Below are 14,417 nucleotides of genomic sequence, written 5' to 3' on the forward strand. Positions count from 1 at the left end.
TTTGTAAGAATATGGATGAAAAGACTTAGGCTGGCTGGAATTATCTGTAACTGGGCATGTGGCAGCAAAGGGAATGGCAAAGAATCTCCATTTTTTATATAGTTTAATAATCTGAAAGGCCTAAGACTGAAGTTAAGCTTTATTACAAGGCCCTATTCATCTGCATTTGCAAGCTGTATGACCCACACTTCCCAGCTGCAGCAGGTCGGCAGCTGTCTACATCAGGATGCTTTGCTGTGCTGCTGGAGCTCTGCTCTCAGATGTTCCTCCTTGATTTACCCTGGAATATGGCAGCTCTTTTGCTAGGAGTGTGCGTCAAAAGATCAAAGGTGGCCACACACTCACGCTGGCTCTGCTGTGGCCAATCGCCCTGAAAGGATGTACACAGCTTTGCCACAAAGCAGTGACCAACGTTTCCAGGATCAGCAACACTCATTATAGTTTTAATGAAGCAAAACTGGTCATTGACTTCAACTTCATTGCATGACCATGACTCAGAGCATGGTTTTATCTTTCCTGTGCACAAACAGAAACACAGCAAGGATGAGCGGAAGGACCTACAGGGGACCAAGCCAGGTAAACATGTCACTGACTTTGAAGTTGCCTTTCCAAACCCAAATGGCAGCTTTTATCATTTGAAGTGCTACCGCTGCTGAAGAGGCTTCATCTTCCAACTGGTCTTCATGTGTTGCTATTATTTTTCATTGTTCTTGACTAGAGGCCAGGAATCTTAGGGACAAGAGAGCTCTTGTTGTTTGGTCTCGAAGCCTAGTGTGCCCCTGGAACCGCTGGAAACTTATTTAAGATGGTAACTGAATTTTCCTTTTGGGTTTTTGAAAGATTAGAAATAAAATTATTTCAGAAAAATGCATTGTGCCATTCTGTATTTCTATGCTTGCTTCTTGTTTCTTTTGGGTTCAGTTGATGCTAGCCTTGAATATTTAGGACTAATTGATTCCCTCTGACTCAACTGGGGAAAGAACCTGCTACGTTACTCAACAGCCTCACTTGACATGGATATCTTCATCGTCCAGGACACTCTTTTCTCCCTTGAATTTCTATGTCTACACTGGCTCACAGCAAATTCAGTTACACACAGATGTCATTGTGATGTAGACAAGAGCTTCCATATGTGGTGAAGAACTGTGATTTTCTGCATAGCAGTTTGTGTCTCTGCTGTGCTCTGATATATAGTTACTATCCTGAACCAAGCCTTGGTCCCACAGAAGTTTGTGCAAGTTTTGCCATGGACTTCAAGAGGCAATTGAATTACAGGAATTCAGTCTGTAATTCTTAGCACAAATATATCCTACAAAACAGTGTAGGCACATACTCTGTACTATTATGGGAAGAGATAATGAAGTGATTACATACGAGAAGGGCCCAGGACCTGAAAAGCAATCCATTACAGAACTAATTTACTAGGTATAGGTTCTCCTATTGATTGCCTCTGCCATGGCACATGATGCTTTCCAAGTCTGCTTTGATTCATCACCTAATATAGGTTGCTTAGTGCTCCTGGAGCTCCTGAATTTATGCCTATGAATAAAGAAAAAAAAAAATCACTGTCTCTGGCTTGGAAAATCTTAAAAACAAACACAGAAAAGAACAATGAGAGCGCAAAAAATGGAGCCTCGTCACTGACTATATTTTATAAACTGTGACGTTTGGGAAATCTAATGTTCTGGCCTGGAGGTGGGGTGGGGTGGGATGGGATGGACTGCTGTTAACAATGAATCACTGCTCCAGTATTCCCTGCAGAAGGTGATTATAAAACTGCCTGAGAAGTGGAGCTGGAAGAGGAATGAATATCCTTCTCTTTAGAGATTACCTTAACAGCTAAGTAAATTCCATGCTCTTCTTATTGTTACAGTACTTGAAATCAGTTATGTGAAGTTAAGCTGCAATACAGAGTGAAGAAATGATGAAAATGTCAAAGCTATGCTAACAACTATTCCTCTTACTCTGTCACTGTGGTAAACACAGGGAGGCTGTGAGAATGCCCACGGAAAAAGCACTAGCTGATGTACAGAATGTGCACTCTAAAAAAGAAAAAAGATGTTTTATTTCCTTTGAGTGTCTTCCAGATACAGATGACAATAATTGTTCAAACTCTGTGGGGATGGTTTTACTTATGGTAGAGGCCGATCCTGCTTCCCCTGCTGCACAAAGGAGCTCTTTCAGCAAACGTAAATGACAGGTCCCATCTCTGCCAACTTGTGGCTTGACTTCTTCAGAGAGCCTATTCCTCCAGGTCTGCAAGTGCTTCAGTTCTTACCCAAGCTAAAGAAAGCTAGGGTGCTTAACACCTCACATCAGCCATGTAGCACCAAGCACGATTTTGTGCAGGGCAGGGCTTTCGTCAGAGAAACTTCAGAAAGGCACTGATCAGTTGCTTACTGTACCGTCTGCTGGGCAGTGAGGGGGTACATGTGGCATCAGACAGGGTCTCCCAGCTGAAAACCATGAAGGTCTCTGCCTTAGGTTACCTGGACTCACTTTTACATTCTGACTTTTATTTTGCAGTTCTTTTGTTGACAAACAACAATACCAAAACCAAAATAAACCAAACAGCAGATCCTAGTGTGGGCCTCGTGAAGGTTATTGATTAGAAATCCACCTGATAAAATCTGCTATAAATAAGGCTGTTGGGAGGAGAATTCCTGAAACTGTCCAAATCTGTTTCGCACAGGACACTTCAGAGTCACAACAAAACCAAGACTAACAGATAAGATGTGATAAGAATCTGATCTGGAACTCACATATGTTTTTGGCTGTTTTTCAAAACAAAACATCTTGTGCACAAACAAGCAAACACTATTCTGGTTTTGGCTAGCTTCCAGAATTTTACCGAAGGAGATAGGTAGCGCAGTTTCGAATATTTAGTTTCTAATTTTCCAGTTCAACTGGATTTAATAGGAAGCTTTGTGCCCAAATAAGAGTCAGGGACTTTATTTTGCTCAGTCCGAACTGACATTATTGGGATTTTAAGGAAAACGTCATTGTTTGGCTGACTACCACGGGTACAACTGAAATTGCTATTTTTTCTGACATCCACTGATGGTTAGAGCTCCCCACTTCCAGCTTCCCATGGAGACAGAGCATGAACTCTCTAGTGCATACACACTAAGTGAATACTAGAGTAAAGTGAGGGTGGTAGCTGTGAAAGGTGCCTGGGATTAGATAACAGAGACCTAGGTCGGTGTCGTTCTGGTCACCAGGTCTGAGGTCTGTCTGATCCTCCACAGCACACGTGTTAGCAACAGTCGCCACGTCGAGCACAACGCTTCTGCCGGCACTGGGACATTGCCACCCTTTGAATGGTTACGAAGATAGACTTATTCCCACTGGCACTGAATCCACCATGCTCTTTGGGAATTCAATACAATAATTAATTATTGCTTTTAAAAGGTCAGCATATTGCCAATATATCCAGCTTCAGTTCAGTTCCCATTCATTGCCTGCTATCACTATGGTGGCTGTGCTTTCCCCAGGAGTAACAACGAGCTAGGAAAAGCTTTCCCTCTCCTGCTGAAGCTCATTTGCTGTGAAATGTGCCTTGTGGGGCCATAGGTGAGCAGTGCCTTCTGCCTCGCAGCAGCTCTGGCTGCAGCTCGCTGCAGGACGGTCAGGCAGGGCACGGCTCCCACAGCCAGCAGCAACTGCTGCCTCCTGCTTCTCAATTCAGGAACATTTAATTCAGCTCTTTGAGTTAATACTGAATCTACCTGTTCCCCTGTAAGCTGGAAGGTGGCAACTTTTTTACACTGGTTTTTCTTTTAAAGTTGATCAAACTCTTTTCTGCTTACTCTTAGTGGTAGCAACAAAAAGGTAGAAAGTCTTTTAAAACTCTGTGCTGGCAATAGGGAGTGTTGGTGAAAAGCAGAACTGGTGTGAACAGCACATTCTCCATTTTCAGTGCTGCTTTGCAATTTTCTGACTTCACCAGTTCATTATTTAAGTAAGTTTGTGAGAGAGTGCCTGCCTACCTTTCAGCTTTTAACCTAAGTAATCGCATGGGAAGTTCTTTGTACAGACGGGGTTTTCCCAGTCAGGTTTGCTATCGGCCTTTATGAGAGCTGTTAATTCTGCCCATCGCTTCAACTTCCAGCTCTGCCCTGGGGTTTAAGAAAACAGTGACAACATCTGGGAAATAAACTCATAACTGACGGTATTTCATTAACTCTGCACCTCGTATCCGACACCCGGAGCAGCTGCACATCACCACCTACGGAGGGAGGGCATTGTGCAGAGCCCAGTGACACACCACTGAAAGTCCCCTTCTTTATAATGTAGCCAGGAGCATGCTCTCTTCCTCTGACTTCACCAGTAGAGACTAACTGCAAAACCAGACATGACCTCAAGTGCATCATTTATCATTAGGAGGGAAAGGTGCTAGCCAAGCCAGAGAAGTAGACGGCCTTGAAACTGGCCAAGAACTGACCCAATACAAAGTACGAAGATGACCCTTCACGGCAGTTAAGGTTATCATATGGAGTAATACAACCTAATTGTTTCTTGTGAGATGGAGACGGGACAGGTACAGAGCTCTTGGAGAAGCTGAGGTGAAGTGAAGGTGCTGACAGAGGAGCTCTCTTTGCATAGAAGGCAAACACAACAGGGAGTGAGAAAAGTCATGCTAATAACTTTTTGAGATATTGGCTTCCTTACAAGGTTATAATTAGTTTTGTTTATTGTTGATTGCAGTGCAGCAACTTCTTGTGAAATATCAGTGAAGTTACTTAGCTCTCCAGTGACTTGGCTTATCTACTTATACATTAGAATAAAATGTATGCTGCCCAGAAGCTTTTGTGAGACTCCCTTATTTAGTATTTGATGGTATTTGGAGAATTCTAGATGAAGGTTGCAACAGAGAATTTAAAAAGTGAGATAGATAATTGCTTACGAAAGATGGACATAGTTCCTCAAAAAACGTGGGCTTTTTTGAGTAATAACTAACAAATAAGTGACAATTTGATAGCCAACTCGGGGTTTCCCTTGTATGAATAGGATGAATCAACAGCAGCGTGTACACACAAACATAGTTCAAAAACAAGGGAATGTAACTGTAAGCAATCTAAAGCAAGCTGATATTTGTAAAAGCCTGTGCTATCACAGCAATGCAGACTGGCAGTAGGAACAGAATTGCAGTTGCAGGTAAGATTTGGTGTGGTCAGCTGTAGCAGAGACATGCTCATACTTTGTCACCAAAATCCCAGCTGTGACCTGAAGAGTCAACTGTTTCTTAGATGTCTAATACCTAAACAATGCTGGACAAAAGACCTGTCTCTAAACCTACTATTTATTTCAGGTCTGGGTCCTGAACAGATGTTCTTATTCTTGGAATGGATTATTGTCTGCTAAGGAAATGACTTAAGACCATCTTATTTGAATGTGAACTACATACTCACATATTACATTTGGTCAGCAAAACCAACACTCCTGCCTGCTAAGCCACATAGTCCACATGAAGTATTTGTTCTAACTGTGCAAATACTGAATTGCTCCAAGTCATCAAATTCAGCTGATACCGTTTGTAAAGCCAGCACTGCCCCGATTCAGATGTTTGAAGTTGCCAGAAAATAATGACTTTTGAAACTTTCCTTTGAAGCTGACTGAAGAGACGGGTGCACTGCAGGTCTCTCCATATTCATGTCCCTTCACAAAGAAGGGCTTGTCCAGATGCTGAGGGAAAGCACGGGGAGGCTTCTCAAAAGGGGATTCATCCAAAGAACAAAAAGCTCCAACCTCTGCCCTTACCAGAGTGCTGGGAGGTTTGCCTATTTTGTTGTGTTTTGTTTTTTAATCACTCCTTCAACAGATGGGCAACAGTCACACATCTCACCAGAAAAGTTCACCCAACAGGACGGTCAAGCTTCCAGCAGCCCCCGGTACAGCACAGACAAAAAGCCGATTCTCCAAAACAGGCCCTGCTCTTGGGGCAATTCGTTTGGACATTCAAATTCAAATGGTGCCATGGTCGAGCTCAAGCATCTACACTTCTGGTGGAACCAGCTGGCCATGCAGTGAGCATATACCTCATTAAGAGCTAAAGGTCTGCTAAAACAGGAGACTTACACTGCCCTGGTACTGCTACGGCATGCAGCTTTCACTTCTGTTTCTCTGAAAAAGTTTTGGTCTTCAGAGTAATTTGAATGGCAAAAACGTATTCTTTTCATGGCAATGTATTCTTCTTGTACCTCAAATACTGCCACTGTGAAGTTATTTTAAAGGTGTTATTATTGTTTTTTTCTATGGATTTGATTAATTTCCAATGCTTTATTTTCTTTGCAGTGTTACTGACTCAAGGAATACTTCTTAGGCATAAGAAAGCAATGCGCTTAAATAGAAAGTTTAGGTAATACGATTAGTTAATTGACATGGTTCCTCCATCAGTGTAAGCCGACCTAAAACTAAACTGCTGATAAAAAAGTGTTTGTTCCCACCCTCTCCCTGGTGTCAGAGCCAGTCAGAGCTAAACTCTTACACAGGGACATTTTCAGTCAGACCAGGAAGCTTCATCACTGTGCAGCTCTTCGAGGGAGGTAGTGGGAAGGTGTGAGCGGGGCAGAAGGGGAAGACAGCACTGTCCCTTGTGAGCAGGAGAGCAGCCTTAAGACTAGCTTAAATTGATCAGGAAGCTGCACTGAGACGCTGTTGTCTGACCCCATTCATACTTAAATGCACTGGTATGGACTTCACAGAGGTGAGCACTCTGCCATCCGCATGCAACTACGTAAGATGCAGGATCACAGTGATGCCTGACTAAGAGGTTTCAAAGGTCAGGGATGCTCTGTTGACATGTTTGCTATAAGCTAACCATAGCGTCAGCGGGACAAAACCCTGCCTATAATGCAGCATGGCTAGGGTAGCCTTGTCAGGACCACATTAATTTTTGAAACGCTATGTGCGGTCTTCGCTCGCACAAACTTAATGGCTACTTGAAGAACATTTTTGTAGTTTAAAATTTTGTCTTCAAAGAAGAAAATAAGAAGGAGGAAGGGAAAAGAGTCTAACTGGCTTTTAAACTCTGATGTACATATGTTCAGCACAATATATCACACACACAGCAAATCAAAACCAGCTTAGATTCAGCTTTTCTTGCAGTTTTTTCCTCCCATACCTTTCCAGGATTACTAATTAATAGAGACCAGATGTCAAATACTTTAGTATGGCCTTAAATCCAGGATGCAAAGAGCCTGATCTCCTTATTGCCCTGGGGCCTCACGTGCAAATTAAATTTAAGCATCACTATTGACTTGCTAACATTTTGTATCCCTCTGCCCTTTAACCTCTTGTAAATAATGACACAAAGGAGAACATGGTCCAACCATACAAATACCTTCCTCTAACATTTTTTTGCCAAATCTTCTTCTAAACAGGGAGCAGCAATAAGCAGGATTCCGATCAAAGACTTGCAGGTACAACATAAAAGTAGAGAAAATGATGAGAAACAAAATTTTGAATTTAGATCTTTATTATACAGGCCCAAAGCTGTGGTCACCATGCAGTTACACTGTAATGGGAATGACCTTGCTGAAAGGATCTCACTAAACAAATGTAAAGAGACCACAGACTACAGCATTCCAAATAACTGGCACTTTAATTTTTGAAAGAGCAAAAATAAATAAAGGAATGGCAAGTACGTCCTTTTCACATATGGTGGGGCATATACATACTCCTTCTTTTCTATAGCTATTCAAGAGACAAAATCAGCAAACACTGCCTGAAAACGGAGACCTTTCACATGAGGGCTCAGCTAATTTGGCTGTTTCTCTCCCCTTGGCTATTAGATCAAACACACATTCGGATAGGTGCATATGCCAAAAAAGAAATGCAGTGTATTTTTTTGTATTTCATTTCTACTTCCTGCCCTTTCCTCCTCCTTCCAGGACACTAACAGGAAGTAATTGGAGAAGTCTAGTCAAATAAAAGCCCTGGAACTTTTCCTTTCTAGTTTTTCATGATACTCTCATAATTTAGGGATTCATCACAAATCTAAAAAGGTTCAGGTGTCTCACAAGGAATTCATCATCTCTGGAATATAGATAGCCACAGTGAAGAGCTGCACATAGACTGCACACATAGTGTTATGTAAAAGTGGTTATCTTTAAAAAAACAAAACATTTTTTAAAATTTGTAGATCAAAACAAAGCATGTCTTATTGTCTACAGGATTTTCTTGCAACCTGTTCTTCAATTATTTGCACTAGGAGATGCTACAAATGGTATTAGTTACAATATACAGTCCGCTGTCATCTTCTGGTCCAGCAGAAGAACCTGTCTCTCCGATGGACGCAAAACTGTTCATCTGAGCAGACCATCCTCAACAGCACAAATATGGTCTAGAAACTCATAGAGTTTATGGTTTTAATTTATAAAATTAAACCTGCCCCAGACAGGTAATACTGGTATGTAAGTTTGCCATCCCTGGGTTCTGTCAGAAACGGGGTACTGAGGTGCTCAGAGCCGTCTCAGTCTGCAGCGCTGGGATCCTTCTGGCACTTCAGACCCAAGATGCGATGTGATGCACGCTAGAACACGGGCGCACTTCTCACTTAACTCTGCAGAGCCCGGAACATGGTAAGCTGCCAGAACCTCCATCTTGCCTGTTGACAAAAGGAACAATAACTAGTCATCACTGGTTGCTGGAGTGTAATTCTAATTTTTAAAAAGCCCTACAAATGAGACTTTTTTTTTTTTTAACCAGGCAATAGCAAACGTTTCATAAATAACAGATTGGGGATAAAGTTTACAGTCTCTCTGTTAGCCACAGGATGCTTATGATGGAGAAAGGTGTCTTATACTGCATGGTTCCTGAAATATTATCCAGGATTAAACATACCATTGTTTTAAAAATATCATTAATTTTCCCTTTCAGTGTCCAGTAGCTTAGTACTTTAAAATCTTCATTAAAATATTATCTCTGTAAAGAATAATTTTTAATAGCAGGTTTTCTGGCTAAAAAGTGCTGTATTGTCTCTCACACACACTGTACACAAGATACAGTGTAAACAATTTAGAGGATTAATAAACAATTAATAATTGAATAAGAATCCAACAGACTAATAAGTGCCTTATGTAAGTTTGGTGTAGAACTATCTCACATATTGGTCATGTGCATTATGTATTGATAACAACTATTAATCACAACAGCTATAAATCCTTCACAAATGACTCATTGAATGGGCTTCACAGAACCAAGGGTCAGAAAAGACCACTAGATTTCCTACTCTGATATCCTGCCAATTATATAATTTTTCCAGATAGCCCTCTGTGAAGTCCAAGCACTTTGGTTCTCAGAAAACCAAACTTCTAGTATCACAGCCTGAGAAAAGGAAAGACCAAGAATACGCTACCAATGTAAATTTGCTGGAGAATAGGTGGAAGGAGAGGCAGAGGTACCTCTGGAGGGTGATTCACCCACTCCTTAGGTAATGTCTAAAAGGTGTCCATCTTTTTTCCATGGACTACAAGTAGACAAAAGACCAAACTTTCTTATGGCTAGAATTGAGTGCTTTGTATCCTACCACAGGTATCTGACTATGTTCACCTATTTATTTCACAAAAACCATTCACAAAGCCATCAGACCCTAGTAATTTTCAATCAATACTGACACGGGCAAAATTAGAAAAATATAATCACTTCAATCTAATGTAAATACAGAAGTCATGCAGTAAATTCCAGAACTAATATTAAGTTTTTTGCTACATACCCTCAAATTTTGTGGTGATATCCAAAGTAATTTTTGCATGTATAATTATTATCCTTATCATTATCATACAGAAATCACTAAAGGAATAGGGCTAGCAGGTAATTTGAGAGATCACTTTGCCCATCCCTGACCTATGCCATGCCTGCTGATGTTTGTCTAACCTACTTTAAACATCTGCAAGGCTGAAGTTTCCATGAATTCCTCCTAAACAACCTATTCCAGGGCTCCACTTTTCTTTCCTTGCCACTTGGATTTTTTTTCCTGATGCTTATACTAAATCATCCTCGTTGAGATCTAAGCCTATTATTGCTTTCCTGTATCGACAGCATACATTGCAGGTAAATCCCTTCCTCTTTAGAGTCACCCATTGCCATATGAAGGCTGCTATCATGTGTCCTTTCCTCCCCTCATCTCTAGACTAAACAACCCTTCAACCTTTCCTTGAAGGCCTATGTATTTTAGATCTTCGAGCCCAGTTTGCGCTCTTGTTGGATCCTACCTGAGCTGCAGTTCCGGCAAGTGGGTAAAGTCCTGCCACTGAGGCCTTATCAGTGCCGAGCAGAGCAAAATAATTACATTTTACGCTTTATTACTCCCCTTCCTATAGCCCACAATAGCACTGGCCTTGTTTGCAGCAGCACAACATCCCTGGTGCGTGTTCAGCTTGGGATCATTATGACATCAGGTCTTTTCTACAGAACTGATGCTTGGCCAGTTGTTTCCCATCTGTATTCATGTGCAGCTGATTATGTCGAGCTGTATGTACAGTTCTGCATTTGCTCTAATTTAACTGCTGGAAAGCTGGTATTTTCTAGGCTACTCTGCTACTTTATCAAGGCCATTTTCCATTGCCTTCCTTCCAACACACTTCTTCTGCTCTATGAATTTATTAAGCATACTTTCTAACCTTTCATCCAAGCTGTCAGTGAGAATGCTGAATAGTACCAGAACAAGGAAAAACGCTTGCAGAACTGCACTTAATGGTGTATAATTGAGAACTACTCTCTGTGTATGATTTCCAAATCATTTATGCGCTCACATAATAATTTATTCTAGCCCAGTTTCCCTAGCACACATGAGAATAATAACAACTGAAATATTTTGCCATATAGTCTTGTTCAAATAAAGCAGATAATAATAGTAAATATCTTTTAAAATGAAGTATTGTATACACATTGAAAATGAAAGCATTACGGAGAAAAGATTTCAAGTGAGAATACAGTCTTGCTGACAACTGATTTTAAATCCATATAGCTACTTTTATGAAGTATGTGCTCTACTGGAATATTGTTCAATTTAGGCTTAATGGAAGTCTTTCATAGCCTCTTAAAATTTAGTTTTGTTCAATAGAAACCTCCACTGAGAAAGCAAAAAACACATACTACTACAATACCTCCTTTGGAAATAAATCAGTTGCACAGCTTCACAAAACTCCAAGCTGCAAAATTACTGTTTACTACTTATCTTGCATAAGTTCTTGATCAGAAACATACTGAACGAGGACTGCTAACACCAACAGGACTGATCGTACTGAGCCTTTCAAAGAAAGGATTACCATTTACATGAATCTTTATGGAGATGCGAGCCAATTCCACAAATACAGGAGGCACAGACCACTCTTGTTACCTAATTTGGATTATCTGGCAGACTTTTTCTACTTCTCACTCTGTGATATATTCTGTTTATGCTATCTAAGCTACTCACAAAAGTGAAATAACTTGCTTCCTCAGGGGCAGACAGAGCCCCCAGTTCCTTCCCAGTGATGTACAATACTGTATTTTCAGTTCTGGACTGGAAGAATTAGAGGCCAGCAGAAGCTGAAATACAAACTAGTCAGTAAATACAACACAAAGCCCACTTTGAATTAACAAGAAATTTGATTTGATTTGATATTTAGGGATATATCCCGTTGGATTTCCAGTGAAAAGGAGAGAGAGACTGACCTTTCTCTGAAAAATATGTGGTTACAGAGAGACAGTAGCATAAAGAGTACACACAAGTACCTTCAGCTTTCTCCAGTGGAAAAGAAGGAAATAGGAGAAGGAAGGACGGATGAGCCAGCCTGACCCAGGACCACTCGTGACGTACAGCCCACTGTCTGACTGCTGAGGCAGAGAAGCATTCCCACAAAAAACTCGCTTGTTACGGGAAGTCAAAAGTCCTGAGGCTGACATAAACCAGATGTCTGCGCCTCTCTGAGTACAGCTCTAGGGATTTTAAATTATAAAGATTTAAGAGATTTCACTGAGAATTGCTGACATCCAGATACCAAAATTGCCTTTGACTTTTTGTCAGTCAGGGCTAGGATTTCCGACCTTTCCTGGGATCGAGACTTTGCTAAAAATGAAAGGGAAAGACAAACTGCTCAGTCAGAAACACAGCTGAGAGAAAACCCAGGCAGCAGCTTGCTCAGGAGCAGAAGAGCTGATACCCTGTTGATATGGAAAGATATACGTGTCATGGTGACTTCTCTCTTAAGAGATCATCATCATTCTCTTTGCGATCCAGAAACAAAATCCGCTTGGCTTGTCTACTTTGCAGGCAAGGAAAGGTGAACTGCTAAGGGGTGAACCTTGCTTTCTGTGCACCGGCATCACGACACAGCCATCTCCCGGCAGAGAAAGGGGGGTGAGGGAGACTGCACCGTCCTGCTCAGTGGTTGAACTGTCCCGTCTCTGTGCAGATATGCAGATCTTGCCTATGATATGGGAATGGGCTGCATGTGCTTTGAAGAGCCCTGAGCTCTAACACATGGATAGGACACTGCTTCACCTGAGTTAGTTTCCCAACCCAGAAACACTGATCTGATGATATCCCTCTGGGGAAAAGGCAGGAAGAGGAGAGGCACTCGCCTGTTGGCACTGCCTGGGTCCTGCCACCGGTGGGACACGTCTCACAGACCCAAGGGAAGGCCAGGCTGAGCACAGTCGAAGCCTGCAACATGTGAGGCAAAGCTGGGTACATGATGTCAGAGACATACCCAATCTGTGGGCAAAAGAGACAAAGTAGATGGGTTGGTATTACTGTGACCTGAAACCATCTAGGCTGGAAATAAAGACAATTCTTCTGCAGTAATTCTATGGCAGTCCAAAACCCTTGTATAATACTGCTGCATGTTTTTGAAACATCCAGTGCAATTTTTTCCTGAGTGACTGCTGCTTTTCCGCAGTAGCTGAAGTCGCACACAGAGATGCAGTTCCAATGCACATAAAATCTCTTCTTATGCCTCAAACAATGTGTAGGAGAACCGCTCCAGTCCTGTGGAATGGGGTGGGGGGCACTCACCTCACCTGGGTTGGGTACCCACAGATGGGACTCAGCTATCTATGTTTAGGTGTCTAGTGCCTTTTCAGATGCCCTAAAGGTTTCCTGCCTCATTAGCATGGGAGCCATCAAGACATCTTTAATCGCATGAGACACTACTGTTTAGGCAAGCAAACCCATGATAAATGTCACATACCCAGCCGCAGTTATCTAGAGCCAGTCAATGATGGGAGGAGAATTTGTCCCATGCTCGCCCAAGTGTCTAACACAAGCAGCAGGAGCAGCTGTGAGAGGTGTGTGGGTGTCCCACCCCCACTATCTAGCGCTTGCTCTATACTACAGAGACAAAACAGTCAGCTTTGCAGTGTAAATGTTTTGCAAGGGTAAAGTTAAGTGAGATGAGTCCCACACATTTTTTTCAAAAGCAGAAATAGGAGTCTGTATATAAAACAGTGTAATGTTAGCATGTTGATTGACAGAGTGAAAATTAGTAACACTCAGTGTAACTAAGACTGAAGTTACCAGATAGAGATCAACAGCAAATGCAAAACTTTTCCTGATGTTAGCAAGCAGCATAAAACCTACATAATTTAACTGACTTTAAATTTCAGTGAAAGTTTATGGATAGAGAGTAGACTACTGATAATGAAATACCTCGATCTGTTTGTTCCTTGAAGTCAAATGTCTTAGCCTTTACACTAAGGAAATGCTGATGATTGTATATACTTGAATTAAATTATGAAGCCCCTGTCCCTGATGTTAGAGAAGACTCTGTCAAGGTAATAATAATATTTGGAACATCATGTGATGCTATATATTTTGGTGTCATATCTAAAGAGGCAGTAGAAAATTTGAAAATTATGATGATGTTTTATATGACTCAATCTAAGGAGTTTTTTGGGAAAAAATGAGTAGTGATGTTCAGTATCTGAATTGCTGTATTATTTCTGTACCTGTATACAAAAAGATTCTTATAGTTAATTTTTTTAAGCAAATTAACAGGCAAACATTAAGCAGAAGTACTAGAATATATCTAAGTCTTGATATCATAAAGATATCAGGGATATAAGAATAAAGGGAAGCTACAATGTGCTAAACTCAAATACAAAATTACAATGGATAACAAAATCTCTAAACTTTTAAAGAATTTATTTAGAAATATATTTCAAAACTAACAAGGATCTGCCAGTTTAACAATCAGATGAAACAGTTTAAAATGAGAAAATCCTAGACTAGACAGAAATAGTACTATATGCTATTCTTTAAAACAATTTAAAATCATTAGAAAAAATCCTATATAACATGGTTCAAAAATCTGCTTAACTTTAAAAGCTCTTCTGCATTGAATATGGTGGTGTATGTGACATCAGTTAGAAATGAACAGTCCAGCAGCAGACTGCATTCCGTAGTTAAGACCCGATTAGGGTACCAAGTGATA

The 14,417-nt window shown here is 41.0% G+C and overlaps 1 protein-coding gene across 2 annotated transcripts in view; it reads right to left on the reverse strand.

Moving 5' to 3' along the window:
* SCAF8 (SR-related CTD associated factor 8) overlaps positions 1-14,417 on the reverse strand; it is a 166,048-nt gene that overhangs the window by 58,409 nt on the left and 93,222 nt on the right. The window contains exon 21 of one of the 2 annotated variants that reach the window (XM_052784656.1): positions 7,460-8,608. The exons of the other annotated variant lie outside the window; for it this stretch is intronic. The gene's annotated coding sequence lies outside the window, so the exon portion shown is untranslated. Of the gene's footprint in view, positions 1-7,459; positions 8,609-14,417 lie in introns of those variants that run through there. 2 annotated transcript variants of the gene reach the window in all.

The sequence above is a fragment of the Harpia harpyja genome, chromosome 4, assembly GCF_026419915.1.
Source record: "Harpia harpyja isolate bHarHar1 chromosome 4, bHarHar1 primary haplotype, whole genome shotgun sequence".
NCBI lineage: Eukaryota > Metazoa > Chordata > Aves > Accipitriformes > Accipitridae > Harpia > Harpia harpyja.